This window comes from Zingiber officinale, chromosome 3B (genome assembly GCF_018446385.1).
Source record: "Zingiber officinale cultivar Zhangliang chromosome 3B, Zo_v1.1, whole genome shotgun sequence".
NCBI classification, from domain to species: Eukaryota; Viridiplantae; Streptophyta; class Magnoliopsida; order Zingiberales; family Zingiberaceae; genus Zingiber; species Zingiber officinale.
The window spans coordinates 57,988,430-58,004,024 of record NC_055991.1 but is presented as its reverse complement, the minus strand read 5'-3'; positions in this window follow the sequence as shown (position 1 = coordinate 58,004,024).

The following is a 15,595-nucleotide window of genomic DNA, read 5'->3' as shown; positions in this document are numbered from 1 at the left end:
CCTGAACATAATGTATCATATGGTTGTGTCACTACCTATAAAGCAGGTATGATCAGGTAAATAATAACATGCAGTGCATAACGAGTAAACAAGCAAACATGTAATAGATCATGTAGTGACCAACCGAAACAAATGGAAAACACAATCATGCTATATGTTAAACACATTATTATGCATATCAAAAGACATAAGTCAAAGTACCCGCCTCCAATCGAAATGGTCCAATTCGACAATCGAGATACTCGTCTCGAATCAAAGTCCTGCAAATCACATGATTATAATTTAGGTAAATTACATTTGCAACAATTAGCTAAATCTCAACTCAACCTAATTAGGGAAAACCCTAATCAAATCATCCATGAATCCTTTAATCTTTCCAAGACACTCCACATTTTATAATCAATCCAACCATGATCTACATCTAAGATCAAAACCTACATTTAACCATTCAATCACACTAATCATGAATCCACTAGTGATATCCTAACCATCTAGTAATCCATATCATCTCCAATTCAATCCATACCTAATTCATCAACAATACAAACCAATTTCCCTACTTCTTACCTTAATCCATAGCCCAACAAATCCATAGCAAAGACAACTTGCTGTCGGGACAGAGGTAGCTGTTGGAAATCAAGAAACGCCCTGCAATGCACTGTCTGGATCAAAATGAAGCTCAAGAAATCGACATCCAAACAACAACCAACTTTCCAGAACAACCTAAGCACCTTACCTCTTCCTCTAATTGCCTGCGATGACCAAGAACCCGATGAAGCTGCTGTTGGAAACCCTAATACCAGAGACTCAGGCCGATACAAAGGTGGCTGCTGGCACTAGACGGCTGGCAGATCGGTGCTAGGGCACAACGTATCAAGACTCAGTGCCGGCACGTCAGCAACAACGAAATCGAAGAAGCAGCGGCGCTGAGTGAAGCTAGGGCAGAGGAAGGGTGGTCGACGCTCTATGGCTGTCGATGGATCTGAGCTCAGGGGGCTTCCTCCTCAGGTGACGTCGAAGATAGCCGAAGGTCTGTCGGCTTCAACTCGTCCGCGAGAGAACAGAGAGAGGAGGAAGGAGAGTTCGGGAAAGGAGAGGCGTCGGCTGTGGCGTGAGCGCAGGGGTGAGGGAGTTGGTCGGCTCTCTGTTCCCCGGCGTCGTCGGCGGCGGCGTCGGGCAGAGGAGAGGAAGAGGGTGTCGGCGTCAGCCAAGCACAGTGTTGGTCGGCTAGGGCAAAAAGAGAAATCGGCCGGCGCTCGTGTGGTGTGGTCGGAAAAGAATGGAAATCGGCGCGCGTCTCGGCGAGGTGGCGGAGCAAGGTGGCGTCGTCGAGTGGAGGATGAAGAGCTCGGGAGGATGGAGGAGGAAATCGGCAGAGGCATCTGCGGTTTGCGGCTCGGTGAGGACGGTTAGGGCAAATGGCGTCGGCGCGCGGGGAGGAAGAAACGGCGAAGAGGGAAATAAAGAAGAAAGAAAAAGAAAGAAAAAGAAAAAGGAAATATAAAATAAACATTTCTTTGCTTAAATAGGTAGCCTAAACAGGCTTTTCCTGGGCCCCGTTCTTATCCCCGTTAACTCGCCCGTACGAGCTCCGAAAAATTTCCAAAAATTCTGAAAAATTCCCTTATTATTATTCTCTATTTTCCGGTATTTTACAGTAGTAAATATTTAGTTTTGTATTGGTGGTTTGCTTATAGTAACATAAGATTGGTTGTTTGGTATTAATGAACATTAAAGACAACAGTTAAAAATATTGTAAAAACTATGTAAACCACAACGAATTTTTTTTTGAAAAAAGTGATAAAAGACAACGATTTTATCCGTTATAAAATATATTAAAACTGTTGTAAAAAAAAAGCAAAATGAGTAAATATTAACTACCACAACAGTTTATATCTGTTGTAAAAAGAGTCTACTACAACGGTTTATTTCTGTTGTTGAAATTAGCCACCACAACGGTTTTAAACTGTTGTCGTATCCTTCGTAGCCAAATTTTGAGCATATATACAACAACGGATAAAAACCGTTGTCAAATGTCTGTTAGGATCCTTCGTACGGCTAGAGAGGGGGGTGTGAATAGCCGACCCCAAATCGCTCGCGTTTCTTCCTACACTTCGTTAGCGCAGCGGAAAAATAAACTAGAAACGAAAGGAAGAATATCAAACCTTAACACAGCGATGTACGAGGTTCGGAGATGATACTCCTACTCCTCGGCGTGTCCGTAAGGTGGACGAGCCCTGTCAATCCGTCGGTGGATGAATCCCCGTAAACCCGGCTAAAATATACTCCTTCTGGGTGGAGAAACCTCGCCACAAAATCTTGCAACAGCAAGCAAAGAGTACACGAGATACAACAAGAAATACAAGACAATATGAATACAACAACACTAGCTTGCCTTCTCGTGACTGAAGTCCCGGATGAAGCAACAACTTCACGGACGGATGCCAACAAGCAACTCACGGCAGCTGATCCGATCGTGGAATGAAGCTCACGCGAAGCTTAAGAAGAGCTCAACAAAGCTCAGCACGAGCGGCACATCGCGGTAGTGGAAGAAGAAGAGTGCGGCCTCGACCCTTTATACTGCGAAGAAGGCGGTGAAGAAACTGGCGTTGCGTCAGCAGCTGAACTCTGATCGATGCGTGGACCGATAGGCGATCGGTAGCGAACATACATGCGTACTACGTCGATCGTGGACCGATCGGATCGGTCCGGACCGATCCCAACTCGGCTCCCTTTCGCGACGCCGTCTCGATCGGTCGCCACGGCCGTCGAAGCTCTGATCGGTCCACGGATCAGATCGCCATGATGCGGTGCTCCGATCGAGATAACTAATGACTTGGTTTTGCCCAAGCCAAGTCCCAAGCCTTCAAACCAACATTCGGTCAACCTCGACTGTTGGTACTTCATTCCTAGCATCTGGTCACTCCTTGACCGCGAATTCACCAAGTGTCCGGTCAATTCCTTTGACCCACTAGGACTTTCCTCTCTTGTCAAGTATCCGGTCACTCCTATGACCTACTTGGACTTCCCATCACCGGATGTCGATCACCCTTGATCCATCTGGATTTTTCCCTGCCCGGCTTCACTCACGACTTTCCAACTGCCTAACATCCAGTTAGGACTTTCTCATTCACTCACGGGACTTTCCAAGCCCTGGTTAGGACTTTCATTGCGGGACTTTCCGCCTAACATCCTTAGGACTTTCTCACTGCAGCTTCACTCACGGGACTTTCCACATTGCCTAACATCCCGATTAGGACTTTCCCCTTTACGGCTTCACTCACGGGACTTTCACCGCCTAACATCCAGTTAGGACTTTCCCTCGTGCCAAGCTCCTGCTTGGACTTCTCGTGCCAAGTCTCCATACTTGGACTTTTCCGATGCCAAGTCTCCATACTTGGACTTTTCGTGCAAGTCTCCATACTTGGACTTTTCCGTGCCAAGTCTCCATACTTGGACTTTTCGCGCGCCCTGCTTGGACTTTTCCGAATCAGGTCAACCAGTCAACCTTGACCTAAGGTTGCACCCAATCTCCAAACACCTATTCTTGTCAAACATCAAGAATGGAACTCTCTTCCGAGTGTAAAACATCAACATGCAACTCAACTAGGTCAACCTAAGATTGCACTGACAATCTTCCTAAGTCAAACATCAAAATACAACTCGAGTCAAGTCACCTCGAGTCGGGTCAACCAGGTCAACCTTGACCTAAGACAATCTCCCCTTTTTGATGTTGGACAAAACTCATAATCAAGTTAGGTTAACCCGATAACCTAACTTAGGTTTTCCAACCATCTTCCAATGTCCAAGGTTCTTTCCTTGAACATTCTCTGGACATTCTCCCCTTAGGTTAACCCGATAACCTAATTCTCCCCCTTTTTGACACACATCAAAAAGAATTTCAATGTTCTTTTCTTGAACATTCCTTGACATTCTTTCCCTAGCTTAGGTTAACCCGATAACCTAACTTGGGTTCTCCAAATAATTCTCAAATGAACACTCTCCCCTTTTTGACACACATCAACAAGAAAAAAAAAGGAGGGTATCAAGGTCAAGAGTTTCTTCCTAATGAAAGTCCCATACCTTTCATTGAAACTCTTAATTTCCCCCTTGATACTAAACTCAACAATCAACTTAGTGATAATCCCATATCACTAATCCTCAAAAGTCTTAAGGAGTAAAAAACTCCTCCTAAAAGTCAACTCCCCCTTGACAATTAGGTAAAAACTCCCCCTAAAGGTCAACTCCCCCTTGACTATTGCACCAACAATGTCTTGGAGAGTTTCAAAACTTTAGTAATCCACAAAACCCAACTTCCAGCTGAAATTTCAGACCAACAGCTGAAAATCAGAAACTGGCACGCTCTGATCGGTCCCCAGACCGATCAGCCCTTCACCAGATCGCACTCGTGCTACAGGAACTCACTGGATCGGTCCGCAGACCGATCAGAACTTACCTGGATCGGTCCCCAGACCGATCCAGACTCTGATAGTCAGTTTTCTGAAATTTCCTTCCCGAAATTCAGAAATTCCTAGAAAATTCCAGAAAATTTGAAAAATTGTAAAATTTTGAGGATACATTCCTCATAACATATACTATCATGGAAAAATAATTTTCTATGAAAATAGTTTCCATTTTCAAATTTTGATACAAAATTTGAAAACTTTGAAATAGTTCAAAGTTAAGTCAATTTTGTATCACAATGTTCAATGATGAATGCTATCACTAGGAAAGCTTCATCAAGGTTTTTCAAATCAATTTTAAAATGCTTTTAAAACCATTTGAATTTAGGACCATAATCTTAGGGCTAGATGTACATGACTTGTACACAAGCTTTCCCTATGATCCTTCATTTCTTGAATTAGGCTCATCTAGGTACAAAAACTATGCACCTTGATCCTAACTCATGATCCTAATATCTCACATACATCTAAAGTGTATCAAACACATCCAAGTCAATGTTGATGTGAGATATGGGTTTAGGTATCTTAGACTAAGGTCTCATGCATTTTCTAAACACAAATTTGATCTCAATATCAAAATGTGTTTTTCATCCTTAAATCAATTTCATTGATTATTAATGCAAGAGATGATGACATGGCATAAAATGATATCATAAGTAAAAACATGTGCCAATGTCATGATGTCATGGCATAAAGTTTGAAAACTTAAATAAACATGACATATAGATAACCTAAGCATTATCATAACATTTCAAATGATAATAAAATAAATATGATGTCATGGCATGGCATATGGCAACCAATCATGGCAAGTTAGTACAAATAAAATACCTAAATTCCCTATCTAAGTATCCTTAGCCTTTGCTAACTTAAAATCTAACCCTAGATTGCCCATATATCCCTAAGAGAAAACCAAAATCCCAATTATGGTATTTCTCTAGGTTTTCTTAAATTGTGCCAAATAAGATTAAAATCGATATTTTCAAATATGGCACAATTTACTCTTCAAGGAGTAAACGATAATTCCTTTTCATTTTCAAAGGTTCACAAAACCTTGAAAATGCTCCTTGAGTGTCAATTTCCTCAAAGTTGGGTTAACTACCCTTCTTATTGGAGTTGACACTCTCTAACCCATTTATGGGGTAGAGAAGATGCTCCTAGGAACCCAATACCTATTTGAGCTCATTGGGTTCACTAAATATTCACTAGGGATGACTTCCCTAGCAACCCTCCTAATGGCCCTCTTAGGCTTTGAAGCCTTGGTCATTTGGGTCTCGTCAAGGTCAACTATAGGGGTGACTCCCCTTGTAACCTTGGTAATGGTCTTCCTAGCCCTAGGTTTTGTTCCATAATCGAATGGAACATTGTGGTAAGTGGGCTTGACCATTTGGGACTTAGGTTTGTGACTCAAACCTTTCTTGTCCTTGGACTTGAGTTTTTGACTCTTAAACCCTAGAGATGACTTCTCCATGTTTTTAAAAGTCTTTTCTAAATTATCAAGTCTTGACCTCAAGACTTGATTTTCTCTCTCTAATACCTCAAGTTTTAATTTGTCATTTTCTCTTGAGATATTCCTAGGCATGTATGTGTCTAGTCTTCTTGGGATTTCTACCTAGGTTTTCCTTAACTTTAGAAGCGTTAATCCTAGGGTTGGTATTTCTAGTGTTATCCTTACCTAGGCTAACATGTTTAGCTCCTAAGCACATGTATTGGTTCCTAAAGTTAACATGCTTATCATTATTAACAATTGCAACAAAACTACTAGCATGAGTTTTATTAGAATTGCAATAATGAACCTTAGAGGTTACCTTAGGGTTTGCCTTAGCTCCCCCTATCGTTGTACCCGGTCTCTTGCCCTTGTGAGGTTGCCTCCCCCTCGGACAATGGCTCCTATAGTGTCCCCTTTGCTTGCATTGGAAGCACACGATGTGCTCCTTGCCCTTGCGTTTCGGGACTCCGGCTTCCTTGACCTTTGGCGCCGGTGGAGTCTTTCTTACCCTCTTTGGACACTTACTCTTGTAATGTCCATGTTCCCTACACTCAAAGCACATAATGTGTAATTTAATTGAACTTAAATTGCTTGAGTTACCTAGGGTTGAGGGTGGAGATGAGCTTTCTTCTTCAACCCTTCCGGAGGTGGAAACTTCTTCTTCTTGCTCCGAACTTGAACAAGAGGAACTCTCCTCCTCTTCTTCCTTGGATGTTGAGTAGCCCTCAACTCTCAATTCACTCCCTCCATGATGTGAGCTACTTGGCTCACTAGGCTCCTCTTCATGGCTTGAAGTGGAGCTCTCCTCATGAAACTTGGCCAAGTTGTTCCACAACTCCTTGGCGTTGTTGTACCTATCTATCTTGCACAAAACATTATTAGGTAACGCAAATTCAATAATTTTTGTTACCTCATCATTGATTTCGGATTGTCGGATTTGCTCTTTCGTCCACTCCTTCTTCTTGATAGGTTTTCCTTCCTCATCCATCGGAGGGGAAAACCCTTCTTGTACACAAAACCAATTTAACATATTAGTCCTAAGAAAATACATCATCCTTACCCTCCAATACGTGAAGTTGTCGTGAGACTCGTAGAAGGGTTGAATCGTGATATCTTCTCCATAGAGATCCATCTCTAGCTTTGCTCCCACGGGTGTGAATCCGACGAAGAGCGGCCTGGCTCTGATACCACTTGTTAGGATCCTTCGTACTCGGCTAGAGAGGGGGGGTGTGAATAGCCGCCCCAAATCGATCGCGTTTCTTCCTACACTTCGTTAGCGCAGCGGAAAAATAAACTAGAAACGAAAGGAAGAATATCAAACCTTAACACAGCGATGTACGAGGTTCGGAGATGATACTCCTACTCCTCGGCGTGTCCGTAAGGTGGACGAGCCCTGTCAATCCGTCGGTGGATGAATCCCCGGAAACCCGGCTAAAATATACTCCTTCTGGGTGGAGAAACCTCGCCACAAAATCTTGCAACAGCAAGCAAAGAGTACACGAGATACAACAAGAAATACAAGACAATATGAATACAACAACACTAGCTTGCCTTCTCGTTGTCGACTGAAGTCCCAGATGAAGCAACAACTTCACGGACGGATGCCAACAAGCAACTCAGCAGCAGCTGATCCAGTCGTGGAATGAAGCTCACGCGAAGCTTGCGAAGAAGAGCTCAACAAAGCTCAAGCACCAGAACAGCAGCTCTGTCGCAGAGAAGTAGTGGAAGAAGAAGGAGTGCGGCAGCAGCCCCCCTTTATACTGCGAAGAAGGTGAAGAAACTAGCGGTTGCGTCGCGGCGTTAGAACCTGATCGATGCGTGGACCGATCAGACTACCGATCGGTCCCGCATCGATCAGTCCTGTAACCTTCATGCGTACTTTCGATGGTCCGGACCGATCGAGCCTGGATCGGTCCACACCGATCCCAACTCGGCTCCCTTCGCGACATCGCCGTCTCGATCGGTCGCCACGACCGATCGGAGCTCCCATCGGTCCACGCACCGATCGACGGCGTTTCTCGCTCGATCACCTTCATCGGTGCGGGCCGTCGGACCGATCGATAACTAGTGACTTGGTTTTTGCCCAAGCCAAGTCCCAAGCCTTCCAAACCAACATTCGGTCACTCGACCTGTTGGTACTTCATTCCTAGCATCTGGTCACCCTTGACCTGCTAGAATTCCCAAGTGTCCGGTCAATTCCTTTGACCCACTAGGACTTTCCTCTTCGTGCCAAGTATCTCACTCCCTATGACCTACTTGGACTTCCCATCACCGGATGTCCGATCACCCTTGATCCATCTGGATTTTCCTGCCCGGCTTCACTCACGGGACTTTCCATCCGCTAACATCTCGGTTAGGATTTTCCTCCTTTGCTTCACTCACCAGGACTTTCAACCGCCTAACATCCCGCTTAGGACTTTCTCACCGCCCGGCTTCACTCACGGGACTTTCAACCGCCTAACATCCAGTTAGGACTTTCTCACCGCCGGCTTCACTCACGGGACTTTCCACACCGCCTAACATCCAGTTAGGACTTTCCCACCGCTCGCTTCACTCACGGGACTTTCCACCGCCTAACATCCAGCTTAGGACTTTCCTCGTGCCAAGCTCCCTGCTTGGACTTCCGTGCCAAGTCTCCATACTTGGACTTTTCCAAGTCTCCATACTTGGACTTTTCCCGTGCAAGTCTCCATACTTGGACTTTTCCGTGCCAAGCTCCTGCTTGGACTTAGTCAACCAGGTCAACCTTGACCTAAGGTTGCACCTACAATCTCCCAAACACCTATTCTTGTCAAACATCAAGAATAGAACTCTCTCACGAGTGTAAAACATCAACATGCAACTCAACTAGGTCAACCTTGACCTAAGATTGCACCGACAATCTTCCTAAGTCAAACATCAAAATACAACTCGAGTCAAGTCACCTCGAGTCGGGTCAACCAGGTCAACCTTGACCTAAGGTTGCACCAACAATCTCCCCCTTTTTGATGTTTGACAAAACTCATAATCAAGTTAGGTTAACCCGATAACCTAACTTAGGTTTTCCAACCATCTTCCAATGTCCAATGTTCTTTCCTTGAACATTCTCTGGACATTCTCCCCTTAGGTTAACCCGATAACCAATAATTCTCCCCCTTTTTGACATACATCAAAAAGAATTCCAATGTTCTTCCTTGAACATTCCTTGACATTCTTCCCCTAGCTTAGGTTAACCCGATAACCTAACTTGGGTTCTCCAATAATTCTCCAATGAACGCTCTCCCCTTTTTGACACACATCAAAAAGAAAAAAAAAAAAAAAGGAGGGTATCAAGGTCAAGAGTTTCTTCCTAATGAAAGTCCCATACCTTTCATTGAAACTCTTAATTTCCCCCTTGATACTAAACTCAACAATCAACTTAGTGATAATCCCATATCACTAATCCTTAAAAGTCTTAAGGAGTAAAAACTCCCCCTAAAAGTCAACTCCCTCTTGACAATTAGGTAAAACTCCCCTAAAGGTCAACTCCCCTTGACTATTGCACCAACAATGTCTTGGAGTTTCAAACCTTTAGTAATCCACAAAACCTAACTTCCAGCTGAAATTTCAGGACCAACGGTGAAAATCGAATCAGCGCCCGATCGGTCCCGCCGATCTTCTTCACCGATCGCACTCGTGCTCACGAACTCGGATCGGTCCGCACCGATCCACAATCTGGATCGGTCCATGGACCGATCGAACCTCCGGATCGGTCCACAACCTCTGATATCAGTTTCGAAATTTCCTTCCGAAATTCAGAAATTCCTAGAAAATTCCAGAAAATTTGAAAAATTGTAAAATTTTGAGGATACATTCCTCATAACATATACTATCATGGAAAAATAATTTTCTATGAAAATAGTTTCCATTTTCAAATTTTGATACAAAATTCGAAAACTTTGAAATAGTTCAAAGTTAAGTCAATTTTGTATCACAATGTTCAATGATGAATGCTATCACTAGGAAAGCTTCATCAAGGTTTTTCAAATCAATTTTAAAATGCTTTTAAAACCATTTGAATTTAGGACCATAATCTTAGGGCTAGATGTACATGACTTGTACACAAGCTTTCCCTATGATCCTTCATTTCTTGAATTAGGCTCATCTAGGTACAAAAACTATGCACCTTGATCCTAACTCATGATCCTAATATCTCATATACATCTAAAGTGTATCAAACACATCCAAGTCAATGTTGATGTGAGATATGGGTTTAGGTATCTTAGACTAAGGTCTCATGCATTTTCTAAACACAAATTTGATCTCAATATCAAAATGTGTTTTTCATCCTTAAATCAATTTCATTGATTATTAATGCAAGAGATGATGACATGGCATAAAATGATATCATAAGTAAAAACATGTGCCAATGTCATGATGTCATGGCATAAAGTTTGAAAACTTAAATAAACATGACATATAGATAACCTAAGCATTATCATAACATTTCAAATGATAATAAAATAAATAAGATGTCATGGCATGACATATGGCAACCAATCATGGCAAGTTAGTACAAATAAAATACCTAAATTCCCTATCTAAGTATCCTTAGCCTTTGCTAACTTAAAATCTAACCCTAGATTGCCCATATATCCCTAAGAGAAAACCAAAATCCCAATTATGGTATTTCTCTAGGTTTTCTTAAATTGTGCCAAATAAGATTAAAATCGATATTTTTCAAATATGGCACAATTTACTCTTCAAGGAGTAAACGATAATTCCTTTTCATTTTCAAAGGTTCACAAAACCTTGAAAATGCTCCTTGAGTGTCAATTTCCTCAAAGTTGGGTTAACTACCCTTCTTATTGGAGTTGACACTCTCTAACCCATTTATGGGGTAGAGAAGATGCTCCTAGGAACCCAATACCTATTTGAGCTCATTGGGTTCACTAAATATTCACTAGGGATGACTTCCCTAGCAACCCTCCTAATGGCCCTCTTAGGCTTTGAAGCCTTGGTCATTTGGGTCTCGTCAAGGTCAACTATAGGGGTGACTCCCCTTGTAACCTTGGTAATGGTCTTCCTAGCCCTAGGTTTTGTTCCATAATCGAATGAAACATTGTGGTAAGTGGGCTTGACCATTTGGGACTTAGGTTTGTGACCCAAACCTTTCTTGTCCTTGGACTTGAGTTTTTGACTCTTAAACCCTAGAGATGACTTCTCCATGTTTTTAAAAGCCTTTTCTAAATTATCAAGTCTTGACCTCAAGACTTGATTTTCTCTCTCTAATACCTCAAGTTTTAATTTGTCATTTTCTCTTGAGATATTCCTAGGCATGTATGTGTCTAGTCTTCTTGGGATTTCTACCTAGGTTTTCCTTAACTTTAGAAGCGTTAATCCTAGGGTTGGTATTTCTAGTGTTATCCTTACCTAGGCTAACATGTTTAGCTCCTAAGCACATGTATTGGTTCCTAAAGTTAACATGCTTATCATTATTAACAATTGCAACAAAACTACTAGCATGAGTTTTATTAGAATTGCAATAATGAACCTTAGAGGTTACCTTAGGGTTTGCCTTAGCTCCCCCTATCGTTGTGCCCGGTCTCTTGCCCTTGTGAGGTTGCCTCCCCTCGGACAATGGCTCCTATAGTGTCCCTTTTGCTTGCATTGGAAGCACACGATGTGCTCCTTGCCCTTGCGTTCGGGACTCCGGCTTCCTTGACCTTTGGCGCCGGTGGAGTCTTTCTTACCCTCTTTGGACACTTACTCTTGTAATGTCCATGTTCCCTACACTCAAAGCACATAATGTGTAATTTAATTGAACTTAAATTGCTTGAGTTACCTAGGGTTGAGGGTGGAGATGAGCTTTCTTCTTCAACCCTTCCGGAGGTGGAAACTTCTTCTTCTTTCTCCGAACTTGAACAAGAGGAACTCTCCTCCTCTTCTTCCTTGGATGTTGAGTAGCCCTCAACTCTCAATTCGCTCCCTCCATGATGTGAGCTACTTGGCTCACTAGGCTCCTCTTCATGGCTTGAAGTGGAGCTCTCCTCATGAAACTTGGCCAAGTTGTTCCACAACTCCTTGGCGTTGTTGTACCTATCTATCTTGCACAAAACATTATTAGGTAACGCAAATTCAATAATTTTTGTTACCTCGTCATTGATTTCGGATTGTCGGATTTGCTCTTTCGTCCACTCCTTCTTCTTGATAGGTTTTCCTTCCTCATCCATCGGAGGGGAAAACCCTTCTTGTACACAAAACCAATTTAACATATTAGTCCTAAGAAAATACATCATCCTTACCCTCCAATACGTGAAGTTGTCGTGAGACTCGTAGAAGGGTTGAATCGTGATATCTTCTCCATAGAGATCCATCTCTAGCCCGTGCTCCCCCGGGTGTTGATCCGTCGAAGAGCGGCCTCGCTCTGATACCACTTGTTAGGATCCTTCGTACGGCTAGAGAGGGGGTGTGAATAGCCGACCCCAAATCGCTCGCGTTTCTTCCTACACTTCGTTAGCGCAGCGGAAAAATAAACTAGAAACGAAAGGAAGAATATCAAACCTTAACACAGCGATGTACGAGGTTCGGAGATGATACTCCTACTCCTCGGCGTGTCCGTAAGGTGGACGAGCCCTGTCAATCCGTCGGTGGATGAATCCCCGGAAACCCGGCTAAAATATACTCCTTCTGGGTGGAGAAACCTCGCCACAAAATCTTGCAACAGCAAGCAAAGAGTACACGAGATACAACAAGAAATACAAGACAATATGAATACAACAACACTAGCTTGCCTTCTCGTTGTCGATGAAGTCCCAGATGAAGCAACAACTTCACGGAAGGACACAGCAACTCAGCAGCTGATCCAGTCGTGGAATGAAGCTCACGCGAAGCTCACGCATGAAGAAGAGCTCAACAAAGCTCAAGCACAACAGCAGTCGCAGAGAAGTAGTGGAAGAAGAAGGAGTGCGCGCCTCGACCCCTTTATACCGCGAAGGCGGTGAAGAAACTGGCGCTTGCGTCGCAACGTTAGAACCTCGATCGGTGGACCGATCGGGCTACCGATCGGTCCCCGCCGATCGACGTCGGTCGATACGTAACCTTCATGCGCATTACGATCGATGCGTGGACCGATCAAACAGCGATCGGTCCACGGCACCGATCCCAACTCGGCCCTTCGCGACGCCGTCTCGATTGGTCGCCACGACCGATCGAAGCTCTGATCGGTCCACGGACCGATCGGGCGTCTCTCGGCTCGATCACCTTCCGATCGGTGCACCGATCAGATAACTAGTGACTTGGTTTTTGCCCAAGCAAGTCCCAAGCCTTCCAAACCAACATTCGATCAACCTCGACCTGTTGGTACTTCATTCCTAGCATCGGTCACTCCCTTGACCTGCTAAGATTCCACAGGTCAATTCCTTTGACCCACTTGGACTTTCCTCTTCGTGCCAAGTATCCGGTCACTCTGACCTACTTGGACTTCCCATCACCGATGTCCGATCACCTTGATCCATCTGGATTTTCCTGCCCGGCTTCACTCACGGGACTTTCCATACCGCCTAACATCCCGATTAGGACTTTCTCACGCCTGGCTTCACTCACGGGACTTTCCAACCGCCTAACATCCCGAGTTAGGACTTTCTTCACCGGCTTCACTCACGGGACTTTCCAACCGCCTAACATCCGCTTAGGACTTTCTCACCGCTTCACTCACCGGACTTTCCACACCGCCTAACATCCCGTTAGGACTTTCCCACTGCCTGGCTTCACTCACCAGGACTTTCCAGCTGCCTAACATCCTAGTTAGGACTTTCCCTCGTGCCAAGCTCCCTGCTTGGACTTCTCCGTGCCAAGTCTCCATACTTGGACTTTTCCAGTACCAAGTCTCCATACTTGGACTTTTCCCGTGCCAAGTCTCCATACTTGGACTTTTCCCGTGCCAAGTCTCCATACTTGGACTTTTCCAGTGCCAAGTCTCCATGCTTGGACTTTTCGCGTGCCAAGCTCCCTGCTTGGACTTTTCCCGAATCAGGTCAACCAGGTCAACCTTGACCTAAGGTTGCACCTACAATCTCCCAAACACCTATTCTTGTCAAACATCAAGAATAGAACTCTCTCACGAGTGTCAAACATCAACATGCAACTCAACTAGGTCAACCTTGACCTAAGGTTGCACCGACAATCTTCCTAAGTCAAACATCAAAATACAACTCGAGTCAAGTCACCTCGAGTCGGGTCAACCAGGTCAACCTTGACCTAAGGTTGCACCAACAATGTCAACAAAGACAACAGATTCAAAACCGTTGTCGTAGGGCAATACATTCTACAACGCCCTCAGTTACAACGATTTTTTGACCCTACGACAACGGATAATATCCGTTGTCATTTGCAGTTTTTGTTGTAGTGATCACCATACGATTCTTGCAACCACACTTTCCACCCAGTTATGTCAAATAAGGAGCTGTTGAGTACCGCTCGGAAAGATCACGCGAAAGAGTTCTTGACAGAAAACTTACACCGGTGGCGTGCTGCAGGTAGCTGTTGGCCAACAGATCGAGAGGCATTGCAGCGACACGAGCGCGGGCGTCCTCCCATACTTTGGTGAGTGGTCCTCAGATGGTGATAACGTGTTCAAGGGTCGTAGGCCGATCAGATTCCGCCATGTATGCCTCCGTTGGAAGGTGCAGAATGACCTTTATTGTTCGGCGCCCACCCAGCGTTGTGTGAGCGGACGCTGAGGGACCGGATAGCTGGTCGGCGGGTGCAGAGAGTATACCCGAGTGGCGGAGCCTCCGACGCGCTGAAGGCAAGGAGCTGACCGGCTTCGCCACGATGGGGTCCGTTGGCAGATCTAGCTGGGAAGGTGTCCAATTGGAGGAGAGGGCCTCAACAAAGGGAGGATTGTCTCTAGGGAAGACCGGGCCCGTCTGCTCGGACAATTGGGCTGCCGAGGTGGCTGATCGCAAAGGCATCCCCGATCTGCGTCGCTTCCGTCCGATAAGGGGAAGATCATCCCCCAACTTAGAGTCGTCGCCCCGAGTGGCAGGCTGTTTTCTAGAAGTTGCGCAAATCTCAACGGGAGAGGTCCGAGCGGTGGACTCTCCCACAGCCGTTTCGCTCTCACCCTCATGAGAGTCGACCGGAGCAATGTCAAGTCGCTCCATTTCCTTGGCTGCTGCCGCCTCGATCGCGTCGGTTTTCTGCTTCAGGATACCGAACAACACAGACTCCATCACAATGCTCGTTGCGAAAGAAAAGGAAGAAAATCAGTTAGACTCAAAACAAATGATTAAGTAAATTCCTTACCAAAGCTGTTCGGGAGCTTGGTTCGGCTCGGACTCAGACCAAACATATACATCACTCCCTCTGGTAGCAGCTTATGGGTATCGAACTTTAGGCCGGCCAACATACTTGCAGCTTGGAGATGGTCCGATCGGGTTTTATATCTCTTCAGCACGGGAGGAGCAGGAAGTCCGACCTGCCACTTTGTTCGGAAAGGCGGCAGCTCGGGGAGTCGCAAGTAGAAAAAGTAATCCTTCCAGTGTTTATTAGAGGAAGGCATCTTATCAAAAAAGACTAAGCCGATCCGAGACTGGAACAGATAAGTGTCCAGCTCGGACTGCTTGGGATAATAAAAATAGTAAAAACACCTTAGGACGGAGAGGTATGTTGTGGATTTTGA